The sequence below is a fragment of the Protopterus annectens genome, chromosome 1.part1 (assembly GCF_019279795.1).
Source record: "Protopterus annectens isolate FY-2018-M chromosome 1.part1, PAN1.0, whole genome shotgun sequence".
In the NCBI taxonomy this organism is placed as follows: Eukaryota; Metazoa; Chordata; order Ceratodontiformes; family Protopteridae; genus Protopterus; species Protopterus annectens.
Window position 1 is genome coordinate 828243935 of NC_056726.1, and position 15172 is coordinate 828259106.

Sequence of the window (15172 nt, forward strand, 5' to 3'; positions counted from 1 at the left end):
TCATTGTGGACCACATAACACCTTGGTTCAGCCGCTTTATCAGCTACTTTGACTTCAAGCTGTGGCCTTTCCCACAACTTTGTATTCGTATTTTGTCTCCAGGTAGTATTCTTCTGTGTTTTTTGTTATAATAGTACTTCCCCTCTATACTGTTCTGATCAGACCATTTATAGAATATTTCATCCTGTTCTGTAACCTACTTACATGCCATCTGGTGCAATTGGAGATGGTGCAAATATTACTCACAAAGAGAACTGAAAGGTTTTAAGACTTGTCTTACAGTAAAATACAACTCTCTTTTCTCTGAATCTTGTTGCATTCTTAGAAGAGATATGTGTCTGATATACAGGGTATTACAGAGCCATCTTAGAATCTGTAACTCTTTGCTTAAAATACCCCCACAATGAAAATACACAAGAATACTCATCTTTAATAACAATTATTATCAATCAAGCAGTAAAATATGAAAACTTTATATCTCGAAGACTTCTGTGTATATGGAATGTACTCCCCATCTCATTTAAACTCAGCCCATCAGTTTATAGCTATAGAAAGGAATTTGATGAATGCACGAGACCTCACATGTTTAAGCAAAGGATCCAGGGCTTAATAGGTTCATAGGTAGGTACTAGGCTATTGGCCCTAGGGCCTGTATAAGCCTAGCCAAAAGGTACCCTGGCTTTCGCCACCCAAGAAAATTATTTTCCTGTGCCCCTGTCAAGCAGAGCCACAGAAGTGATCCCCGGGGTGAATTTCCTATCTCTCATCCAATCATTAAGATTTTTCCTGAAGAGTGCTAATGAGGAGCTTTTTTTGATATAGATAGGTAGTTTGTTCCAGAGTATTGGTAGTCTCTGGGACAGAAATCTATCCCTCCAGCATGCTCTGTTTATTGTGGTGACAATGTTTAGGTCCCTAGAGCGTGTAGCTCATAGGGATTGGGATTTCTTTAAGTGGAGCATATCTAAAAGCTCTGGGTTTGACATAGCTTTGAGTGTTAGGCAGAGATTGCCTCTGAGTAGGTGATATGTGACGGAGTAAAGCTGCAGTTTTTTTGAGACAGTCTGCATAGGGCATCTGTTTGAGGCCAGTAATCCTCTTTGTGAGGTATTTCTGTGGCCTTTCCAGTTGTTGTAGATGTCTTGTGAGGTACATACCAAAAGGGGCATTGCACTCTATAATGGGTCTAATGAGTGATGAGTAGAGGAGAACAATGACCTATTTTTTCCTGGATGAGAAACCTTTTGTGATGAGGTGTGCCACATAGAAGGATTTCCTGACTACTGTGGCGATGTGATTATCAAAGGAGAAACTACTGTCCACCTGTGTCCCAAGGTCTTTTATCACACGTTCGGTGTTAAGTAGACTACCACCTATGTGGTAGTTCATAAGTACAGAGTTTTTACCAAAAGGGATGACAATGCACTTTTTGGCATTGAGCTTGAGGCCATGGCTTTGACACCAGACATCTGTCTCAGCGAGGCCCTTTTGTAGGATGTCCACATCTTTTGGAGTTTTGATTATGGCTCCTAGTTTGCAGTCATCTGCGAACTTCATCAGCCAAAGACCTTCTGTGTTAGCCTGTACTTCAGAGAAGTAGATACCAAACAGGACAGGACCCAGGACTGAACCCTGTGGTACTCCACTTGTCACTAGTCTGAAGTTGGATTTGGAGTCTGCTACTTTCACAGTGTGGGTTCTGTCAGTGAGCCAGTTGGCAACTCATCTTGTGACATAGGGATTTATACCTAGTTTAGTGAGTTTATCTATAATTCCAGAGTGGGGGATGGTGTTGAAAGCCTTGGCGAGATCTAGATAGGCTGTGTGAACCACCTTACCCTCATCTATGGCTTTGGTGATTGCTTCAAAGAAGTCTATCAGGTTTAGGAGACATGATCTGCCTTTTACAAACCCGAACTGGGTGGGTTCCTGAGTTTGGAGATTACCAATGTCATTGGTTATAAGTTCCATGATGATACATTCCATAGCCTTGCAGACCAGGCTCGTTAGGCTAATGGGCCAGTAGTTTCTGGGGTCTGTGGTGGCTCCCCTTTTGTGGAGTCGGATAACCATCGCTGTGAGCCATTCAGTGGGCAAATAGCCTGAGGTGAGACTATGACTGAACATGGTACTTAGGTGGGGTGCCAGTTCGTTCTGTAGTTCGTGTAGAACACAGCCTGGGATGTTGTCAGGTCCCATGGATGCTGTGTTCTTGGCTTTGAATAGTGTTTTTTACCTGTGCAGTCATGATTACAGGAACTTTGCATTCTTCTGTTATAGAGATGGGCCCTTTAGGGGATGACAGGGGGGTAAAGTTAGCACTGAACCTATCTGCCAGGATGTTGGCAATATCAGTTGGTTCTGTATATTTCGTGCCATTGTGCTGTAACTCAGAGCAGATCTGAGTGTTGCCATTGAAATTCATGACATAGCTATAGAATGCTTTGTGGTTGTCTTTAGAGTTAGTGGCAATTTTGTTTTCATAACTAGCTTTGGAGGATTTTATGAGGGATCTCAGCTTCTTACTGAGGCTGACCAGGGAGTTTCTCCAATCATAGGATTTTACTCTTTTTTGCAACAGTTTCTTTCTTCTGTTGTAGAGTTTGTTTATGGCAGGGGATCACCAGATTGGCTTCCTTTTTTTGGAGGATAGCATCTTGGTTCTGTTAGGGATTGCACGATCCATGCACTCGTGTAAGTGCTTATAAAGTGCATTTGTGGAGGATTCAGCAGCCATACCTCTATTGTCCATCAGCATGGGTGTTGTGAAGTTTGCCACTTCTGTCTTAAGAAGTGTGAAGTTGGCTTTGTAGAATTTTTTTACTGTGGTTTCCCTAAATGGGGGTGGGGGAGGGATGTGGATGTCTAGGGTGATTAGCTTGTGGTTGGATCTGACCAACAAGGAATTGACCTCTGGTGTGGAGCACCGATTGCCCATGTTGGTAATAACCAGGTCTAGGATATTGCTGCCCCTGGTGGGGGTGTGGATAAGTTGATCCAAGGCATTGGAATTTATGAATTCCAGAAAACGTTGAGCACAAGAGTTGGTACATGAGTAGTTTTCCTAGTTAATGGTAGGGTAGTTGTACTCGCCCATTATTAGGATGTTAAGTTGTACCCTAATATTTTCCAGTGTATCAAGAAATGAGGAGTGGGAATCCTGGGGCATGGTGGGGAATCTGTAGCAAGCTACAATTTGGATTGCGGTCTTGCCCAGAGTTAGTTGCACTTGGATAATCTCGGATGCATTATGCTGAGCAACTAGCCTGGAGGTGTAGATATCCTTAATGAATATTGACAAGCCTCCACCTTTAGTGTTTCGGTCCAGGTTAGGTGGCCGAAAGGTGTGGTATGAATTATAGCCTGGTAATGCAGGGGTACTTTCTGGAGCCTTGAACCAGGTTTCTGTGACTGCACAGATGTCGATGTTCTCCATTTTAAGGAGTGCCTTGAGTGAGTGCATTCTGAGGTTTAGACTTCTAGCATTGAGTAGCAATACCCTCAGATTCTTCTTGCCTGTACCTGTTACAGTGGTGAAATTGTCATTTGAACCTTAGGCAGCATCCGGAATCCCAGGGGCGACAGGTGCAGGCCATCTCTGGCAAAGCATTGTGGTTTATCGATCATGTCATCCCAGGCAGACAGATACTGGATCCCCTTAGAACGAAACCAGAAGCTTAGCCAATTGTTGAAATCAATCATTTTGTCCTTGTACTGTGGCATCATTCTGGGTGATGGCAGGATACTACTCAGGGCTAGGGTCATACTTGCCTGGGCTACAAGATCGGACAGCTCCTCCATGTCCCTTTTCATGTAGTCCAGGGAGGTACGTCTCAGGTCATTCACACCAACATGGACAATGACAGAGTCATATTTGTACTTGTTGTGGAGTGACCTGAGTGTATGAATTATGTGGCAGATCCTGGCACCCAACAGGCAGCTGACAGTAACTTTCTCCTTGTTTAGCCTGGTGAGTGGAACATCAGTTTGCCTGACTACAGAGTCACCTATCACTAGAGTGTTGGGTACATTGTTATGCCTTATGGGCTGTGGTTGAGTGGCACGCTGAGCTTGTGGGCTATGTGTCATTTGGGCTGTGTTGGGGGTGGGTGGCGGTTGCTTGTGTTTCTGCTTTGGAGGTCCCTGTTGCTTGGCCAGGTTTTTACTGAGAGTCTCCGCGAATGTAGGTTTGTGTTTTGTGTTTCTATGTGTGTGTTTTGGTGGTGTAGGTTTTGAGGGACTATGTGCTGAGTGTGGTGCGGTGCAAGTGTTTACCTTCTCCTCTTGACTGTCTAGTCCAGTCTTAGGTGAAGAGTGCTTTGCTTCCAGTTTGGCTGTATAAGTGCATCTCTCACAGGTTGTAGTGTTGGGTGGTAGAAGGAGAGGGTTATCTGTGTACATGAGGCAATTACTGCATTGCCCCAAGATGCCCAGATTCATCAGGTAGACAGGAGAAAACACTGGGAGCTGACCCTTAGACATGCCTGAATAGGTGCTTATTTGTTAAGTACTAGAAACTGTTTTCCTCTAGACAGTGAGGAAAGTTGAGTGCTGTGGTAATTTGTAGCTTATTTAGTGCTTACAATAAGTTCTGAACAAGTGCTGGGCTCAAAGAAACAGACTTGAGTGCTGAAACAAAAAACTGGCTAGTTCTAAGAAACAAAATTAAGCTAGAAGGCTTCCCTCCAACACAGAAAGGCTTGGGGGCTTAGAAGCACACAAATAGTCCTGGACACAGCAAATCTATATCCACACTAGACTACCCACAGGAAAGGCAGGAAACAAGCTTAGAAAGTTTTTTTTTTTAAGTGGAAAGAGAGAAAGGAGGAGCAGAAACTAAGCTGTATTAGATAGAATGAGGTAATGATACTAGACTGGGAGGAGTTTCCCAGATCAAACTTACAGTAGAGGTGGGCAACTGCAAAGACACCAACTATAAGAACAGCATACCAATAGGGGGGAGGGTGGGAAACAAACTGCAAAAACGTTTCCCACAGCAGAAAAGCAGCAGTGAGCCTTTAAATGAAAGTTTTAAACAGCTAAAGGAGCCTCTAGAGAAAGCTTTTAACTGCAAACAAGTTATCAGAATCAAACAACCCAACAGATGCTTAATAAAAGTGGACAATTTCCAATTAATACCTCACACACAGTGAAACTAGCTAGAAAAATATACAGTACCCAAAGTGCTATAAATAACTCGAAAAAATAAGCAAAAAAACAGGATACTTAATGTTATATATTATAGATCCAAGTTTGCTCAGTGTCCTTATTTTGATTAGGTCAGTGTGAAATTAAAGCTCCATGATAGCCACTATACCATGAGCTGTTTCACTAAACCTATGAAACTATGAAATGCTTGTTGATCTTTGAGTTTGACAACTGAAAACCTACTCTGAATTATTTTTGTATTCGACCACACTTCAACTGATGTGAAAGTACAACTCAAGTAGTCTAGCTTTGCAGCTCTGAGTCAATATTTTTCTTATTATTTAAATTGGAATTATGCTATCTTAATCTATTTACTAACTATATAAAATCATTATATTCTTCTTGTGTCTGAATGCACAGTAAGAGACAATTAATTATGTTTACAACACCTTTCAAGACTTCAATTGCCCATGCAACAGCTCTTTGGAATACCTGTGGTGATATAATATCAAACAGAAGTCTTATTTTGTCTTTTCTTACTGGCATATCAAATGTACACAATTTGGAGTTGTCTTCATCTAGTTTTATTTGCCAGAATCCCCACTTTGTATCGAGTATGAAAAAGCTTAGCATTTGCCATCATTGAGACCACTTCTTCAGCTGTAAGTAATGGGTAATGCCCTATTTAATCACCTAATTCAGAACTTGTGGATGGATGTTGTTGTATCTTTCGGCTTTTCCTGGTTAGGGGTCGCCACAGCGGAACTTCGGTCCGCTAATGATTGGCAGTAGATTTTTACGTACCGAGTTGCCAGCCCTGACGCACAACCTTCAACGAAGGTACGCCCATTCACGCATGTCTCCACACAGAAGATGTGATATTTGCATTGTTATATGGCAGCAGCTCTATTATTCAGTTCTTTCTTTTGGACTAAGTTGCTTTATAATGACACTTAAGCTTTCCATTTGCTTTATTTATTTTTATTTATTTATTGATGTTTGTTTACCAGGAAAGTCCACTAGACCAGAATGAGCTAATTTTCAGTGGAGGCCTGGGGAGAAAAGCTCCAATAGGTTCAGATGTTGGTACTATGCTATCGGCCCTAGGGCCTATACAAGCCTAGCCATAACAATATCACAAAAACAATATAATACAAATATACAGAGTAGCATAACATATACAAGATACAGAGTAGCAAACAATCAGTATAATCCTGAAGTAACATATGTACAGCTTAAGATGAAACGTAAATCAGTGGTTTCAAAAGTAAACATAAGTATCTGACTTCTGTGTATTATTAGTAAATTATCTCATAAAAGTACAATTAAGTACAGAAGGGTTACAAAGTATCATGCAAAAAAAAATTTAGTCTGCAGAGGGTAATATTTATGAAGAGGGATTCCTTGAAGGGAATACTCACTACAAAGGATTACTATTAGTGAGGGTAAGTAGGCTGAGGTGAAACACAAGAAGCGAGAGAGAAGTGTGAAATAGAGAGTGGGGCTAATGTACGAGCAGGAATAGTTCTGAAGAGTAGAGACATCAGGTGATGGCATAGTGTGGAGTAGGAGGCCCAAAAGAGCAATTACAAATCCACTTTGAGAAAAGGTACTTTTGTAGAGCAGTTTTGAAACTAGGAGGGGAGTGTTCACTGCGGAGAGAAAGGGGAAGGTTATTCCAAAGTTTAACTATGGTCCAGGAGTATAGATGCTTACGTGCTGCTAAGTTAGGTTTATGAATGGGAGTAAGTGTTGTCCTAACCATAGTGGTCTAAGGGGGATGTAGATGGTGAGGAAGGAGCTGAGGGCTGGGCAGTCTTGTGGTTTGTGAGTGGTAGTAACCTGAAGGAGTAGCAAGTAGTGTGGGAATTAAAGCCATTGACATTTTCTTAATGCAGTACAGTGATGGGAAGAGTGGTGGTTATTTGTAGCAAATTTGGGGATTTTATTGTAACAGGATTCTAATTTTGTTTTTAAAGCAGAATACAGATTGATTAATAGAGGTGCACCATAGGTTAAGGAGGGTAGTAAATATGAGAGTGCTAATGCTTCTTTAGTTGGTAAGGAGAGAAATCTATTATGCCTGTCTAATAATCCTAGTTTTTTATGAGTTTTATTTATACTGGACTTGATATGAAGGTCGAATTTTATGTCTTCGTCGATTATCACACCTAACAGTTTAGTACTAGACACTACTTCAATTTTTGTGGAATTTGATGAGAGTATATTAAAGTCTACTTTGTTGAGGGACATGTTTTCTTTTGGGGATAAATAACATGTTTGCTTGTTTTTTTGGCATTTAGGTAAAGGTGTTTTTTATGTTGCCAGGATTCCACAGTAAGAAAGGCAGGTTGGGTATTTTGTTGTAGTATGACAGGATTGGGAGCAGAGCAGACTATGGTCGAGTCATCTGCATACTGAACTAGAGATGCATTTGGAATAGCTTGGTGCAGATTATTTATGAATGTATTAAACAAAATAGAACCTAAGATTCAGCCTTGTGGTATGCTAGTAGGGTTATGAAGCTGGGGGGGGGGGTAAGTACAGTTGTGCCATTTAAGGGCATGTTGCCTATCTGAGAGATAGCTTTTAAATCAGTTTAGTGACTGGGAGGATAAAGCTATGGAAGAGAGTTGGGCTAAGAGGATGGAATGAGAAATAGTATCAGATGCTTTTGATAGATCCAGAATGAGAGCAGATACTGTATGACCTGAGTCACTGGCTTTATTGATGATATCTAAAAAGAAGATTAGGGCTATAGATGTACTGTGCCTAGGACGGAATCCCTGTTGGGTTTGGGAGAGGATGTTATTACTTAGAAGGTACTGAATAAGTTGTTTCTTGACACATGTTTCCAGTATTTTGGAGATGGGGAAAGTAGAGCTATGGGTCGAAAGTTGGAAATGTCGGAGGAAGGTCCACCTTTATGAATGGGCAGGATGATAGCTTTTTTCCAAAGACAGGGGAGGTATGTTTCTTGGATAGACCTGTTAATTAGGATGCTAATAGGGTAGGCTACAGCATCTGTGGCAATTTTGAGGAATGTGGCGGGAATTTTGACGGTAGAATTAGAGCAGGTTTACAATTTAGAAGGAGTTTTTTGATATAAGAAGTAGAGATAGGGGAGAGGTTAAATCCTGGTTGGGGGGATTTCTGAATATGGTTTAAAGCTGGGTTGTTGGGGCTGGTGTGGTTGGGATTAGAAGGGGTAGAGGAAGATGGCATGTGTAGATGGTTGTTTGATAGGAGTGAGGACAAGTCAGCAGTAATATTAGCTATAGTATCTATGAAGTAGGAGTTAAATTTAGAGGCAGTAAGTTCAGGAGGCAAGTTAGGCTAGGGGTTCAGGTTGGGTTTAGTGTCTGGGTTTAAGAGATTATTGATCAAGAATCAAAACATTTTGGGATTATTTTTCCTATTTGTTTGTAACTTTCAGAAGTGCTGTTGCTTGTCTTTGTAGATTAATATTTTGGCTTGGTTTGGGAGTTGTTTGTAATGGCTGAGATCAATGGGGTTCTTAGATTTGAGCCAGCCCTTCCAGACTTTATCCCTATTTTTCATGATTTCCCTAGTAGGTTTAGACAGCTAGGGAGCATGGTTGGATTTAATTTGTTTGTTTCTGTTAGGAGCTAGGCTGTACAATAGATTTAAGAAGGAGTCAAAGTAGAGAAGGGCATTATCTAATGAGAGAGTTTTAAGACTGTCCCAGTTGTAGCTGTTTAGGATGCTGTTGAAGGTAGGTGGGCAACATTTTGATAGATTTTGGATTACTTTAATATTATGGCCCTTTGTAAAGGATAGACAGTGACAAATAGTATAGCCTGGGAGGTGATCTCTAAAGGAGTTTGCCAAAGTGCCTGAAGCTGGATATTTGGAAGGGTCTGAGACCAGAAACCAGTCAAATGTTGAGTTTGGTTTTATGATTGAATCTAGTAGTAATGTTGATTAGCTGAGTGAAGTGAAATAAATTTATGTTAGGGGGAAAATTATTGGAGGATATGAAAGCCCAGTTGATGTTCATCTCACCTAGTATAATAGTTTCATTTTTTATGGTAAAGGAAATCCAGGATAGTATAGCTTCTAAAACAGGGGCATTATTTCCTGGGGGAATGTATAAGATTATAATGCAGAGCTTTTTGGAATCATTGATTTCTAGAAATGAGATTAGGATCTCTGCATTATGAAAATGTGGAATGGAGTCAGAGTATGGGAATATATTAAAAGAACTGGGGAAGATCAAGGCAATGCCACCACCCTTTTTATGTTGTCTGTCTGACCTAATTACATTATAGTTGGGAGGGAGGAACTCTGAGTCTTGAATAGTGGGTTTTAACAAGGTTTCAGTAGCAGCTAGGATGTCTGTCCTGTTTTGAGATAGCCAAGCATGAAATTCAGAGGATTTATTACAAATGCTCTGAAAGTTTATGGTAGTTAAATTTGAGAGTCTTGGAAGAGTTATAACATGGAGATGGGGGGAGGAGTTTGGGGCCCTGGGTTAGGGTGAATGTCACCAGAAGAAATGAGGGAGGAATGTATGATATAGTTTGTGAATAGAGTGTGACAACCTGGGGAGGAAAAGGAGAGGGAGATTTCTAAAAGATATTTGCACATATTTAAGGGAGTAGTTGGTATAGAGAATGAGAGGTTTACTACAGAGAAGAGGAGGTGACTGGTATAGACTAGAGCTAATGTTAGAGTATGAGTGATGTGTGGAAACAGTTTGAGATAATGTAGAGTTTTGTATGACAGTTAGTGAGTAAGGGCTTAATGCTGTGAGGTGAATAAGCAGGAGGAGGCATACCGTTATTATGAAGAGATAAGTTAAGTATGATATGAAGGGGAGCATTGCAGGGAAGTAGACCTAAAGAAGGGTGAGGAGTTATGGTAGTAGGGGGAGGAGGGTGCTACTTGGTTAATGGGTATGTAGGTGTGAAAGGGAGGAAGTAGGTGTGAATATGAAAGTATAAATGTAACGAAAGAGGGGGTGGGTGGGTGGGAATGGGGGTAGGTAGAGGAATGAAGTGAGCCAGAGTGCAGCGAGGGTGAACGGAATGGGATGAACCCAGTAACTGAGAGCTGGCACCTATAAAAAACAATCAGTCAAACCAGGTCAGAAGCTTTCTGGAGCTTACAAAGTTATGTTATTTAGCCTACTATCCAAAGTTAGCAGGTAGGATGGAATTATTGACTGCGTCATCAATTTGTTGATCTGTGACACTATCCAATTTAGTGGAGTATATACTTTGAAAATGTATTGCACTTGTTTTAAATTCTCTCATGCAATAATTTATTTAAACCAAAAATATGGACAATCCTGATTGAGATCTAAGCAGGGGAGAGGGAACAAGTAGCGGGGGGGGGGGGGTGGCTATACTAAGTTGTCCGTACTCAGTGTACACGCCACAGTACTAGACCTGACTTATTAAAAGTACCATATATTTGGTAAAATTACAGGCTATAACTTAGGTTAGGGTACAGTATGAAGGACAAGAGATACATTCAAAGTTTTGGCCTTTAATTTTAGGGTTGCTTTTGTTAAGGCTCTTGTTAGCAGCAGTTCAGTGAGCCATGAGACTTCAGAGGCTCAGGGAGGACTTTTTCCAGGACTAACTCTTCTAAAAATGGAAAGAGAATGATGGTTAAGTTTAGGGAAAAGATAAAAACAAAAAAGAACAACAAATGGGAAGAAAGTAGAGGGTAAAGTAATGGTATGTTCTAGTCACTAAGGAAATTAATGTAATAAAGCCACTAACTTAGCTGCAATACTTTAATTCTTAGAAACAAACAAAATGCCACTAACTTAGCTACAATAATTTACTTCCTAGAAACATTTATTAATGATTAGGCAATTTGAAGACAGAATACCCTAGGCTGTGACTATATTAATGTAGTTATTGACAATAGCTTGTCCTTGTGACTTGCAGCATACAAGTGAATAGACTAGGCCCACATTTCTAGGAAACAGCTTCTATGCTTAATATTTTTAGTAAAATGGAAGTACCTACAAGCAGAGAGTGGGATAGACAAACATAAATTCACTATCTAGTAGGACCTTTATGTACACCAGTGTTAATACAACAAGGAAGAAAAGACAGAGGAGCTAAATGTCTCCTGCTCCTTGGGCAGTTACAATCTTAGCACATTTCAATGCAAGTTTACACTACATATGCAATACATTAGTTACAATTGTAGCAATTTGAGAAAGCTTTATCCTTTGCTGATAATGTAGGAGCAAGAGCCTCCAGCATGGGACAGACTATAAATGCTAAGCAAACAAGAACTCGTTGGTAAGCTATTAACAATGTTGCATGTTCACAGTGATAGGTAAAGCAATAAAACAGATGAGACAGCTAGCTTTGTTACACTAAATGATAGATTAATTACTCAATGTTGTTCTATAACAATGTCGCAACTCAGGTTAATCACAGGTAACTTTGTAGCAGTCTAAAAGTATTTCACATTTACCAAAGTAGGGTAAGCAACACAACAATTCCAATGAGAGGCATTCGATAAAAGAGAAGCTGCATATATACAAGAATTGACCATCCAGCAGAGGTTAAAACAATATAAATGCAAGGATATACTTACGTAGCGAGTACACCATGGCAGGGGACAACAGAGAGAGAGAGTGAAGGGAATACTACTCATTTAAAAATGGCGCTTGGGTGGGGGGGGTTGTATAGATTAGTTCTGCAGAGAGGGCATTGGCTGCAGCATGGTAGATTGTATTACATAGTGTAACTCGCGATATTGGGTCTAAATGAGAGGACTCAGCTCATTTCTTTTTTTTTCCAATTTATTTTTTATTATTTTGATTTTCATAACCAAGGATAAAAACAAGATGCATAAGCAGAAACACATAAGTATAAACATTCATCATGTCTAAAAACTACAAAAAAGAGCAGCAATCCTAAAAACAAAACATCCAGTTGTATACAATCGTAGTCCCCTATTTAGTAGTACTTATTTCTATGCTGTGAAAAACATTTTATTATGGGTATAAGTGAAAAGGAGATTATGTCAAGAGTTAAGTGTATGGGGAAGCCAAGAGCTAATAAGGTATGGAGGTATATACATCATAGATGCCACTGTAAGATGGGCTAAGAGGAATTTGAAATGTATATCAATAATTTATTTTGTCTAAATTTAAATTTAACATTTTATCTAGAGTCAGTCTTTCTGAAAACTTGGTTCTAATATAGGGGTATTTTCAGTTAAGTAGTCAAAATGGAGTAAGTTATTCCAATATCTGAAAGTATACTTTTCTTTTGGTGTTTTTAGTAAACAATTTGGGAGTAGATATATATTTTATAGCCATGTCTTGGAAGTTTTCCCAGGAGCTTTTGGATGTATTAAGTCAACTTTGTGCTATGCAATATTTGATTAGGGCACATAGTGTGATTAAAATGTATTTACATATTCCTACAAGTGATTTTGGAGTTATATGGAGAATTCTGGTTTCCCAAAAAAAGTGGTCTTTTTGTAGCCCATTTTTTCAAGTTTTGCTCTGAGAGAGCACCATAATTTATAGATTGTTTTACAACTCCAAAAAAATGTGAAGTATATTGGCATTAACTAGAGGGCAAAAAGGACAGGAGAGTGTTTTCTTGCAACCAAATTTATTCAGAATGGCTGGGGTATGGTAAGAGTTATTATTTATTTTTTTTATTTTACATTTGTTGACCGGGCTAGTCTAGCTGGAGATATTTCCATTTTCAGTAGAGGCCCGGGGAGAAAAGCTCCACATACTTAATAATAATATAGAAAAAACAAAGCAATAAGAGGCAATGCCACATACATTAGGAAGGAATTAACGTAACATTGTACAGTAAACCATCGGGATAAAAATTGTGGAAGATAACATTTACATAACATTTGTTGGTAGAGTAGTAATGTAAAGGAAGAGTAAGAAGTGAGGTTACAGGCTAATAGTAGAGTATTAGTCAGGGTTACAGCAGGGGCATAACCATTGAAGTTTTAGGTGATTTTTAAGATTAAGTTTGAAGAGGGGAAGGGAGGAAATAGAGGTTAGGTTGGGTGGCAGTATGTTCCATTGCTTACCTGTGGTGGTGGAGAACAAGGAGTCACCAGCCAAGTTGTTAGATTTGGGTATATAAGCTAGGAGTTTATTAGAGGAGCGTAGGGAATGAAGATTATTATAGGGTGTTATAAGATTGTTTAGTGTAGGTGTGTTGTTAGGTAGGTAGAAGATTTTGTGGGCAGTTGTTAGTTGAGAGAGTAGCAGAGCATTTTGCAGTTCAAGCCAGTCTAGCTGATGTAGGTTAATGCAGTGATGGGTTCTATAGGGCTTGCCAGTTACAAACCTTGCAATACTGTTGTAGGCTTTGGTAAGTTTGTTGAGATTGTTTTGCTTTAAGTTGGTGTAAATGGGAGAAGCATAGAGGAGGGTAGAGAGTAAATGAGAGTGGGCAATGGTAGTTCTTGCTTTAGGGGTGAGGAAGGGTCTTATCCTATACAAGGAGCCTAATTTTCTGTTAATGGACTTAATGGTGTTATTAATATGATTGTCAAAAGTGAGTTTATTGTAACTCCTAATAACTTACAGGTCAGTTCAGGTGAAATAAGGGTTCCATTACTAGCTAGGATGGAGAAGTGTATGGGAGGGGTCTTGTTGTTAGGAGTAATCAGAAGTAATTTGGTTTTTTTGGCATTCAAGAGTAAGCAGCAGTTTTGGAACCATGTTTCTACTATGGAGAAGATAGTTTGGCTTAGAGATTTAAGCTCAGGGAGAGATTTTGCAGAACAGATGATAATAGAATCATCAGCATACTGTATGCAGGTGGATTGAGGAATAGCTACATGAAGATCATTTATGAACAGAGAGAAGAGAAAGGGTCCTAGAATAGAGACTTGAGGAAATCCTAGTAAAACAGGGAGATATGAAGACAAGTGATTTTGCCACAAAACAGCTTGTTTTCGGTTGCTGAGGTAAGACTTGAACCAAAGGATAGAATTAGAATCCAGAGAGAGGGATTGTAGGGTATTTATAAGTAGGGAGTGATTGACCATGTCAAAGGCTTTTGACAGGTCAATGAAGAGTGCAGATGAGAGGTAGTTATTGTTCCGGTTGGTGTTAATAGTATTGGTGAAAGATAGGAGGGCAGTGGTGGTGCTGTGAAAGGGTCTAAAGCCATGTTGGCAGCTGGCCAGGATGTTATTTTTAGTTAGGTAGTCTATTAGCTGATGATGGATACATTTCTCCATGATCTTAGCTAAAGGTGAGAGTAGTGCTATGGGCCTATAGTTGGAGTACTCATTAGAGTTGCCTCCTTTATGTAAGGGAATGATGTGGGAGATTTTCCAAAGATTGGGGATAGTGCTTTCAGAAATGGTACGGTTAATAAGAATAGTTACAGGATGAGCAATTGCTCTGGCTGCAAGTTGAAGATATTCAGCTGGAAGGTTGTCATCAGAGGGTGTACAGGGTTTTAGCTTGTGAATTAGTTTCTGGATAAAGGAGATTGAGATGGGTTTTATCTTGAAAATAGGAAGATTGTCATGTTGGGAATTAGGTAGGTTAGTGTTTGTAGAGGTTAGCTGTGCGGCCAGGGTTTGAATGGGCTCTGTAAAATAGGTATTGAAAGCATTGGCAATTTCTAGATTGGTTTTGTTTTCTGACTCTAGGGGTGGAGGGGTACTAGAATGGCCGGGCTGAAGAAGGTTATTAATGGCAGTCCAAAATTTTTGTGGATTCTTAGTCTGAGACTGTTGAAGTTTACTGTAATAGGCTTTTTTGTCAGAGAGTATGGCTTTTTTAGTAGTATTACGTAGTTGTCTAAAGTTCAGGTGTTCTGAGACATCTGTAGTTGCTCTCCATTTAGCCCAGGATTTGTTTCTTATTAGTATTTTTTGTTTTGTGTCTTTTGAGAGCCAGGGAGCAGATTTGAACTTTATCCTGATAGATCTTTTGGGTGCGTGGGTATCTAGTATTGTTAAGAATTTGTGGTTAAAGTAGCTGACAGCTTCGTCTAGTGGGAGGATTTTTAGGGGGTTCCAGTCGCAG